Consider the following 11,456-nt stretch of genomic DNA (forward strand, 5'->3'; position numbering starts at 1 on the left):
GGACCCCCGTAGTTTGACATGTTGGGGTACAACAGGCTGTGATGTTTCTCGGATTCAAAAGAGACCTTGAGAGAATTCTGTTTCTTACCTATCACTAGGAAAAGGCACAAAGGAGGAAGATCTGGCTTAAATAACTGAGAGTGAAAATATCTATTCCAGGAATGTTGGAAAAGAGCCAGCAGAGCTAGTTAAAGCAGCAGAGAAAAGATACAAGTTGCTGCCGTCTGTCTAAAAGGTTTGGGACTATCAGAACAGGTTTCTCTGAGATATAGGAGGGCACACCAAGGCCATTAATATCCTGAGGCTAAAAGGCAAAAAACAAAACCAAACCAAACCTCAAACAACCCATAAGACACAAAACAGTGATAAATCTGAAACAACTGAGATGTTAGCATGCTGTATAAAATGCAGGGTATATGTGCAAGAGTTTGGTGAGTGCTGGAGCAAAGAGCTCAAGGGGTTCCGGAGGAAATCCTCCACTTTGGGATACTGCAGCAGCTTGTCCATCCACTGGAAAACAAGTTTTTTTCCCCTTCTCTCTTACAACCCCTAGTGGCCCAAATGCACAACTCCAGGCAGAAACTGCTTGCTGCTGTCAGCTAGGCTGCCTACCAGGAGGCTGTGATGCACGTCCCATAAATGTAACTATCAGAGGAAAGGATATAGAAGAGTGTCTCAGAGCATCTCCCTGCACTGGGGCAGGATCCCTTATCCTTAATGATAGACGTTTTATCAAACCCATTTTAAAAAGCCTCCTTGGAGCACTATTAGAACATTTTCTGCCCCTGTCCCGGTGCTGTGATTTTGCTGGTCCAGCTGCTGTTCTGGCATGGGAAGAAAAAGAAAAGAAAAAAAAAAGAAGAATTGTTATATAGTATTTCAGTATTGCATCTGTCTAAACTTTAAAAGGCTCTCATGTTTCCATTGCACAAATCCCATGTGAACAGAGGGCTTGTTTCCTCTCTCTCCCTTGCTTTTGCCACCAATCAGCAGTATCACGCCTGCACAAACAATAGAAAATATGCACATGGAAATGTAACCGTAATGCATTTTTCCCACCTGTTTCAGCAGCGGGATACAAGCAGGAGCAGCCAAACACAAGATAACCTGCCAGCTCTCCCAGGGCCATTCACAGTGCTGCCGGAGGGAGAGCTGCTGCTGGAGCGAGCACCAAAAGCCCAACCAGAGCTTAAGCGAGTGCCAAAAAGAGGCACTCGCAGCACTTCTGCAAATACTGGGTGCCCTCTGGTGGGAAGAGGAGCTCAGAGTGCACAAAATAACCACTTTTTTTTTTTTTTTCTTTTTCTTTTCCCTGTTTGAGCACTTTGTGGTTTTCTCATTGTCCTTTGCACAGAATTGGAATGGAAGCCTCCTAAATGCCATTAGTTCCAAAACCCGAGACGTGGGGAGGAAAGTTGGTGATTTCTGGTTATGAAATGAGATTGTGAACAGAGCTAAGACTGGAGCACAAAAGCTTTGCCTGCAGCTGTTTTATAGCTTGAGATGCTGGGCTAACTCGTAAATGATCATTCTGACCCTTAGGTCGATTACAAGCCCCTCACTGATATTTATGCTCCTGGCTGTAATGCTCTGCCCTTCACCTTTCTGTATGAAGAATTCACTATATAATTCTCCTTTTGCATGTGCAAAATCAGGTTCGCTATCTTGAGACTATTACTGGAGAGCAAAGACTGTGCAGTAACAGGGGATCTTTATGAATGTGGTCTCCTGACATACACCAAGGGCAAGCTGTCTTCTTTTTAGTTGGTGAGTGGCCACTTGGCAAGCTGCTGGCTGCTGATGCTGTTGCAGGGCAGGGCAATGCCTGGGAGCCTCAGGGCTGCCCTTTTCCCTTTTCAGGCTGTCATGCAACCCTGCTCGACCCATGGCATCACCTGATGATACCCACCTTCTCTGTGACACTCCATTTTCTTCGTTTTCTTTTAAGAAAACTCCTTAAAACTAATGAAGCTTTCCTCAGCTTGACAGGACCTTTGCTCCCCCAGACCAAAGACAGCTCCAGATACTGAATGCAGCATTTCCCTGCATGAACTCTGGAGGGGAACAGTCTGCACAACCCAACGGGTCCAAGCTGGGTCTGCTCGTGCACGCACGTCTCTTTCCACAGGTGTTGTATGAAAACAACACTGCCCAGCAATGGGATCGCACAGGAAGGACTGCAGAGCTTCCCACATGTGGCTGTGTCCTGGAGGCCAAGGAAGAGCCCCAAGCGTGTCTCCCTGCCCACAATGGATGGGCAGAGGTTTCACCTTCCTGGCGAGGCCTCGGGGAGTGCAGCTGGTCAGCGGAAGATTTGCTTTTCACCAAAATCTGCTTGAGCCCTGAATGGCTGCCTCTGTGTTCGTCCTCAGTGATTACATCCCAGAGGAAACACTGAACTCCTAAGCGCTTCCAAGCTGTTAATTCCTGAATTGTATTAACAAGAGCCAGACCAAACATCTGAGAGCAGATCGCAGCAACACCTCACTCCTGCCTCCACCAGCAGCCAGCCCACGAGGCTGCTCCACGGTATTTTATATAAAACTCAGATGGCAGGAGCAATGAACAACTTGGAAGGGCCATGGACAACCTCTCCTCTTCCCTCCTCCCCCTTCACAAATGCTCCTTTCTTGCCTAGAAAGCCCATCTTCATTTCTTCAGCTCTCTTCTGCAAGTACCCCCCTTCCCCATCTGTTTAGTCCTTTGCACTGCAGTGTACGCTGAATAAAAGTTAGTGTTTTCCCAGCTGGAAATGGCCCCTTCTCTGCCTCCCTTATTCTCAGGAGACCTCACAAATGTTTCACTGCTACCTCCAGCAAGGACTGGCCCCTTCTGTTGCTAATTAGGGAGCTAAGAGGTTCCCCCAGGCACTTCCCAGTGAAACCGAGCCCATTAAATGAATGGCAGGCAACGTCTCAGGGGGTGGGGAGCAAAGTTACACAACAGCTGTTTGGAAACAGGCAGTTGGTTACGTGTGCTGGTTTTTAGAGACTCTGCAACATTAAAAACAAAAGCAACTTTCAAGTCCAAAACAGCGTATTTAGGTCACTGATACCCTGGGGATAATCTCGGGGATATTGGTGATTGGAAGCAGGCAGCGGGCACTGGGATCTGGTGCTCAGAGCTTAGATGCGCAAAACGTGGTGGTCCCCCCATGTGCACCCCTCCAAGCGCCAGGAGCTGGGTGCACGGCCCCTTTCTGTGCTCTGGGACGTGGATCCCGCTGTGCTGCAGATGAGGCCTGTTGAATCCTGGAGCGTAACGTGAGGCAGAGCCCCCCTGGCCTTGGACACATGGAGTGAGCGTGGCTGAGGCTAACCCAGGAGCCTGGCAGCCTGGACACGGGTAAATTCTCCACTGAAGGCTGAGAGCATCAAAGCTGAATGTGCTGTTCCCAAGCCGTGTCTCCCAAGAGGCTGGATCTCTGGACGCCGTACTAAAGGCTACGTATCAAAGCTATGCATTAAGCATCAAAGCAGAATCTCTGACACGGGATGGAACTCCACACAATCAATGCAGATGCAGCTTTAAAACCCCGATCAGTTATGTCATTTTCATTGTCTTACAATCTTAGAAGTGCATCATGTACCTCCCATAACAGTTGCCCCAAATCACTGTCTCACAAAGCAAACAAGAATCATTAAAGAAAAAATGAGGCAACTTACCAAAGGCACTCGAAGGAGAGACCAGTCATAAGATCTGTAGGGCAATAAAGATATAAATACCTTATGGAAAAGAATATTCTGGGCGATTTGTCATTAGTGTCGTGATGGAAGTATTAGGGGCAGAAGCAAAGGCCTTACCTTCATCAAAGGGATGAAGATAAATCAGAATGCATGGGTGGTCTATACTCAATAATTTATTTAGTTTAACAAAAAGTACTGAATAAAGCAATAATTGTGTTTGGGTGAGGCAAAAAGAAATGGCGGAGGAAGAACTCCATCCCTCTCAATAACAATGACCACTGCTGAGGATCCTGCAATGCTCATTATGATCACAAGTTCGTTTTCTGAGCCCTTGTCCTGGCAAACTCTGGGAATTGCTTTCGGTGGGCATCAGTGCTCAGTGGCTGCGGGGAGTAGGTGCACTGGAGGAGAGGGGCAGGCAGTCTCTGCCCCACTGCTCTCACATAGCTCTGTCAGCCAGCGTCCTGAATTGAGGCAAACCTCCTTCAAAGAAGGACTTCATAGGGAAAGGGAGAAGCCCAAATCTAAGCATGGTTTTGCAGAGACACCGGCAGAGCTCCCACAACTCTTATGAGAGGCAGTCGGAGTGTGTGAGCCCCCCTTTGCAGGCCTGAAGAAACATGCAGGCAGAAGAAGATTTTATTTATTTATTTACGTGTTTATTTATTTACTGAGAAGTCAGTTTCATGGTGTGTTCAGTTCACCAGAAATCTCAGAAAGTTTTCTGCTCTGATCCTATGCGTCAATTCCTCCCTTTTTGGGAACTGCGCTAGCTATCTGGAAACATTTCTGTGGCCTCCTTTCTGAATTATCATTTATTCTCTGTGTGATTTTTCCTACTGTTCATTATTAGTTGTTATGCCTACATTGTGTAACAACAACAGTGACATGAAGAAACTCTGTCCAGAGGCATTAAGCAAATCAAGACCGAATAAGCTGAATTTCTAACATAAGGATATGATTTCCATTTTTCATCAAAATCAGCTAGTCTGGGAAGCCAGGGAAGTTTGAGTATAATGCAATAACAACACTGCAGACATCTCTTCTAAAGAAAATAGCACTGTGGACTTTAAGCCTTATAAGAAGACCTACAAATAAATCTGGGAAAATAACTAGGTATTGTATTTTAAGCTATCAGGCTGAATATGGTAAACAAGACTCTAGCAACAAGTCTGTAAGGATAATTTTTTTCTCTCCTTCAGCTTTTCAGCATTCTTGGAAAGACTTATCTAAGTACTATCCCAGCGTACGTAACTGGCCCTTCCCAAAGGTACAAGGATAATGCCCTTTGCAAATGGCTATTAAGAAAACTTGGCAACAACAGCTTGCAGGATGAATACTTGCCAAAGATTAATAAGCAGTTCCACAAGCAGTGGAACTAATGAAGCTTTGTTTCCTACGCATATTTGCAAAATAGAGCTACTATTTGCAAATACAAATACAAAAAACTTTTAAACTGAATTATTGTAAGACTTTGTTTTCTCTATGTACATTTAAAAATTTCCCACTGCACTTCCCAAAACAATCAGATTTCATGAAATGTGTAGGAACACATTTCATAACTATTTTGAAGTCTCTGCTTGCTGAAATTGAGTGAAATCAGCAAAAAGATCAATAAATTACTGGGGGGACACACCAAATGATTGAATAAGCATTGGTTCTGCAGAAAGCAAGGGAATAAACTGAAGTTATGAACGAAAACATAGGAGGAAGCATCCATTTCTTAGCAGTGTTTTATAACAGGAGTTGCGAGGCATTTCCCATGATCAGCACTGTGATGTATAGCAGCCAAAAATGACCCACTCTGACTCTTTTTATTGCAGCGGCGGAATCTTCAACATTGCTAGCGAGACCACAGCTTGCTTTTGCACCACACCCAGAAGACGAAGAGTTCAGTACAGTGTCCAGGTCTATACAAGATACAGAATGATTGGGAAAAACTTCAAAAGACCCTAGCAAAGGCTGCTCCTTCTAAATCCAATGCATGTTTTGACATTTAGATTCAGTGGAAGCAGGAATGAAGCAAAACTTAGGTAAGTTGGACAAAGTGATGGCAGATGGAGTTCTTTGCATGCCAGCATAAGTCACGGAAAGCTGGAAAAACTGTTTTACTTATCTGCATTCTGAAAAATTTTGCAATAGAGCTGATCTCAGGAAAAAGATCTGGGTTCTTCCATAGATAATCATAGAATCATTTAGGTTGGAGAAGACTTCTAAGACCATCTGGTCCAACCTTTAACCTAGCAGTATTTAGAGATGAAGCTGAGAGCAGAGCAAAGTGAAATCAAAATAAGATGTCATGTACTAAATGGGAATTTATATATTGTCATAATAATTCCTAAATAAGTCATCTGTGTATCACCACCTTGAAATCTGTGTTGGATATGATCACTTCCTTATCTAAACTGCAGAGAGTAGTAGAAAAGGCAGAAAATAAAACGGCATAGCACGCATGGAACAGTGGAGGCTGTGATGGGAGAACAGAATGAGCGAACAGCATGGCTTAGCTTTGTGGAGAGTTGAGTTAGAGGAGAGACAAATACTCTTTCCATAGCTCCCATGCAGTTACAACCCCCTGTCCTGAAGATAAGTTTTTGTTTTCAAGGCCATATCTTCTCTCTGGACTAACCACCTGAGGGCAATCTCACACATGCAATCACCCGCACAGAGCTCCCGTGCCTGCAATACTGCACTCGGTTCCAGGAACCATATTACCAGACAAAAACCTGACAAACTAGAAGCAACTCAAAGAGCAGCAGTGATGATGATTAGGAGGCTGGAGGTACTATGCAGAAAAAAAAGAAAAAAAAAAAAAGGGGGAGAGGGGGAAAAAAACATTACAAAAGCAAAATCAAGTTTGCCTAAGGGATGTTTGATTAGCATACTGACCTCCAAATATTTGAAGAGTGAAGAGAAATTATTCAGCATAATAAAGGAACATAGAACTACGAGTAATTGGTGGAAAAGAGGCAAGGAAAATGTGCCTGGTCTTCCTGCTGTATTTTTCCTACCTGTGACATACTGGTCTGGGAATTAAATGTATTGATTTTCTGATTGTGTAATAAAGATCAAGGCTCTGTCAAGGTAATCATAGTACAGGCCAGGACCAGAGACTCTTGGGCAAGAAGAGCAGCTCATAGTCAAGTGGCAGCCAGGATATGACTAATGAGTAAAGTGCATCACTGTTGTGGGGCAGGAAGATAACACAAAATATGCGGTTCTTTGAGAAAGAGAAGTCATTTCTCCAGGAAAAATACCTGAAGGCCTGGGAACACCAAGCTGTCCTTCCCCATCTGCAAATTTCACAAATTTCACAATATGTGTTGTCCCAAGAAGGCTCTTTCTTCTTTGTTGGTCTATGACAAATTTTTGGATGCTATAGAGCAATACTGATTTCAGGCCAGGGCTATTTCTTCACCTTCCCACTTTTTTCCAAGAAAGAAGGCGTTTGGGTCCTTGGTCAGACACAAGAGCAGTTGGAGGCAACCCACGGGACACATCATTTACCAATGGGACTGGGTATGGGGTACTGTGCAGTGTGGACAACTGAGTCTCCCTGAAGGCCCACAGGATGGCCACAAAGAGGATGGGACGGGGTGTGCCGGATGTGTCGGACAAGCCAGCAGAACTGCCGCTCTGCAAGCCCAGGTGCTGCCCCAGCCTCTTCAGGACAAAAAGCAGATTTAGCAACCTGGGAACGCACATAGTTGGCAGGATCACACCATGCCAGGCCTGAAGGCAGAGCTAAGCTGCAGAGCTAAAGCTGTGTCACTAGGGGTAGGGCAGCATCTGTCCTCTGCTCAGGAAGGGAAAAGCTTACAAGTGCTCACGGGGAGCTCTGAATGCCTCTGTCAGCACAACACGAGAAAATCTGGTTCAGCTCAGCCTCAGGCAGGTCTGCGGGCAAGTGGTGCAGAGAAGCTAGCTTCACGTGGCTTCATACGCCACGTGTGGTGGGGATGACGGGGGCACAGCGTGTTCTTTGTGTAGCCAGCCAACGAGGCAAATATGCCCTCAGTGCTCTCATACCTTACGGGAAGCAGGTCCATGGGAAAGGGGAAAACTGTGTTTGTTTCCAAGGGAGAAGCAAGGCCTGGGGTGGCTGGAGCTGCTTGGTGACGGTGCTAAGGCATAGGCACGGCCTACCTATTTGGTAGGCGCTGCCAGCCTGTGCAGGTTAGCGGGACTCAATAAAGCAAGCGTTACGAATCAGGGCAGCACAGGGGCAGCATCTCCTGCCTGCTCGTGTCGACCCAGTCTGCTCTTCTGCTGCACCCAGCTCCCTTGTGGCAGTGGCCAAGTGTTTCTGTGCAGGTGCTGGAGTTACTCACCAGCACCTCTCACCACCCTGTGGGCTCTCCTGCCTTGTTCCCCTCTCAGCATCCCTTGATGGAACCACCTCCTTCCCCACGCCTCCCTCAGCTCTCTACCTGGCACACAAATTTCAATCAGCAGGCTTTGCCTTTCTTCCTGTTCCATCCCTCCATCCGCCTCCTTTGGTCACTGACCTGACGGGGCCACACCAGCTCTTGGAACGTGCCAGCATGAAAATCAGCTCCTAGCGCAGAGCTCCCTGTGACCGCGGAAAGCTGCACGGCGTTGTAATTCGTGCCAGGCCCCTAGGCAGAAGTGGAGCAGGCTCGGCTAATCCCGAAGGGAAATGATTAGCAGCTGTAGACTTGCATCTCGGTGGCACAGGATTTGGGATTCATTCTCTTAAAAAGGGCAGAGCTCGAAGCTTCAGGGTGACCTGGGGCCACCAGAAAGCCCTGGAAAAGCCCTGGAAAAGAAGCGATTCTGGTCCTGCCTGATGTCCGGAGCACCAGCTTTACACCATGACTTTGCAGAAAGATTTGCAGGATGTTCTTTATTTAAAATGCAGTTGGGGAAGGGAATGCTGTATGGGAAGACTTATCTAGCTCTAAATAACTGGGATGTCAATAGCGGTAAAGCAGCAGCAGCAGCAAGGTCTAACAAGCTTGCTCAAGCCCTGATTAGACTTGCCTGGCCTTCCTGGAAGTCTGTCCTGCTGTTACTTCATCACTGTTAGAGTTTACTTACAGTTGCTATGCTGCAGTTAAACATTCTGATTCTGTGGTAAGTATGCCCTGAGTGTGACGGAGCCTGAAAATTTGGGAAGCAAACTGAGCTCAAGTAACTGAACTGACTCCAAATGGAAAGCAATAGAAAACAGCAACCCCTCATTCCCTTCCCAGGACCCCCATTTAAGAAAGAAAATCCTAATTCTTCTGCTTTCCAGTCCTATAACAGGCTGGTTATAGGACTGACCTGTACCAATGACTTTTTTTTTTTTTTTAAGAAAGGCAAATCTACTGTCTCCTCTCAGAGGGCTTATTTGCAAATATGGCTAGCTAGATCCCTTTCCTACAGTCTGCAGCAATACATTTTTTTCTCAGAGATCAAGCAGTCAACACTCAACTCAGTCAACCTCAGACCCTGGAGGCAGTCTAATGCACCATATACTCCAAAGCATTATCCCCACTGCCTGCTGTTTTCAGGTTCCTGCTAAAGATTAATAATCAAAGAGCAAACAGCTTTTGTTTTGACTCTAATACTGAATATACCCTGGATCTCTGTTTGAGCAGAAGCAAACGAGTGTTCACTTGTTTTGAGAACCACTGGTTCCCAGGAAAGAGGACAAATTTCTCTTTCCATCTTGATTGTTTGTATTAGTAGCTCTGTGACCCAAAGACCTTCATGCCTCCATGGCACAGCAGCTAGAACCCAGAGCATATAAGGGTGTAAGTGAGGCTGTATAACTCAAACTTAGAAGAAATTGTTTGAAAAAAAAATAAAAATAAAAAGCAGAGTGGTTTTCCAATTGAGGACAATAACCCATGGCTCTTCTGGCACCCTAAAGCCCTATCTGTTCTTTACCAGCATCCTCTGTAGGTTCCCATAGTGGCTACCTCGGAGTTGAGGATGACATGGGGAAAGGACACCAGTACTGAAGTGCTTATTGCTCTGTGTTGGTTTCTAGTATCTCCAATCCTTACATTCCACTGTTGAAAAACAACATACAAAGGGTATCTGGCAACACACTCAAGTACCTGACCTGTGCAGCGACATGAAGAGGGAGATACAAACTGTTCTTTTGCAAAAGAAATGGCAGAGGTCTCCCTAGTTGGAGGGGAAGTCATCATTAGGAGGTTGTTTTATTTTTCCTGGCTGTTCTTTCATGGCTTGGTAGGGTCCTTACCCACCGGCTGTTTTCCTGGGAGAAGTAGTCAGAGATATTAATTTGATGTCATCATAACCTGTTTTTACTGGCTTCTGGAAAATATATCTCTTGTGAATGTGAAAGAGAAAAGGGATGAGCCCTCAAACAGTGATCTGTGGGACAGCCACGGTGCCCACAGCTACCTGTGTCCTGTGGCTACGACATCTCCCTCCTTGCTGTGCAGACACTGAGGCAGGAGGTGTGAGAAAGCCCAGCATCCTACCCCTAGTGTTGAGACAGGGACAGAAAAAGGTGTCCAAATACCTCCTGGTGCTTCACCACTAGCTCACAGCCAATGCTGGCTATGGAAATTCTGTCTTCATGCTGGGCCCTGCCTCTCAGATGTGTCAGTAGGACAGCAGCTCAGCTTTCCAGGTGCTCTCTTGCTCTTTTACTTCAGCTGCAGGGTGCTGTTATTTATCCCACCCTTTCCCCTTTTGACTTAAAAAGAAGAAGAACATGTCCACCAGAGCAGAGACACACTGGCCAGCCTGCACGGATGTTGGTCTGCAAAATCTGGAAGCCAGCAGCCCCCTCTGCTTAGGGCCTCATGCTTTATTCATCCTCCTTTGCTCTGAGTTTTGGGAATATAGATCCAGCCAGCTTTGTCTTACAGCTGGACAAGGAGAAGGGTCATTTCACAATCCTTTGGAGTTGCTCCGGGTATGCTGGCCTCTAGTATCTATCCCACTGTGTATTCCCGACATCCCCTTTCCATCTGAACTGCTCTCCCATGTGTGGTATTGCCAATGTTACTGCTCCCGACTGCAGTGTGCTATCATGCAGAAGCTGTTGCTTCAGCTAAGTTCAGTCCTGTGTACATTCATTCTTCTTGCTGGTGATTTCCTGGATGACAAGCATCTGCATGGATCCCAGCCCTCATGTTTCAAAGGGCCTAGAGATGGAAGGCAATTAATACCATCTTTTGCTTTCTGACCCAGAGGAGCTACAGGGACACCATCAACCACCAAGGCATTAGGAAGTTATCTAGAGTTTCACACACTGTTTGGAGAGAAAAGCTCCCCCCATCTCCTAAAATCTATGTAATCCCCTTGCATCACAAGAAAGCCTTCACCTTCCAGGCTACTGCCCTGGATGCTGCTTTGTGAGTTCCTTCAGCAGGGGGCTTAATGAAGAAAGATACCACAGACTACTTTTCTCAGCAGGACGCCATCTTTGGCTCCCTTCCCAGGGTCTCGGTGAACTTCTGGAGGCAGCAGCAGAAGCTGAGAAAGCACAATGTCTTTATGGAAGACATTGTGACACAAATGGGAACCAACTTGAACAGTTCATCCTCTTCCTGGTGGGGTCTGGTGGGTCCTGAGAACCCTGCAGAGTCCGTCAGGACAGGATGGACAGTACCATCAGACATAAACTTGTGGCTGTAGCCTGCACAGTTTCTCAAAACATCTCAGCTGCAAAGAGCTCTTTTGTCCAGCTCTGCCTGTCCATGGGAGCCGCGGTTCAGGAGAGTGGCTGTGGATGCGCCAGAGCACGCAACTCACTATGTACAAAAGCACTACACCAAA

The sequence above is a fragment of the Anser anser genome, assembly GCF_964211835.1.
Source record: "Anser anser genome assembly, chromosome: 3".
In the NCBI taxonomy this organism is placed as follows: Eukaryota; Metazoa; Chordata; class Aves; order Anseriformes; family Anatidae; genus Anser; species Anser anser.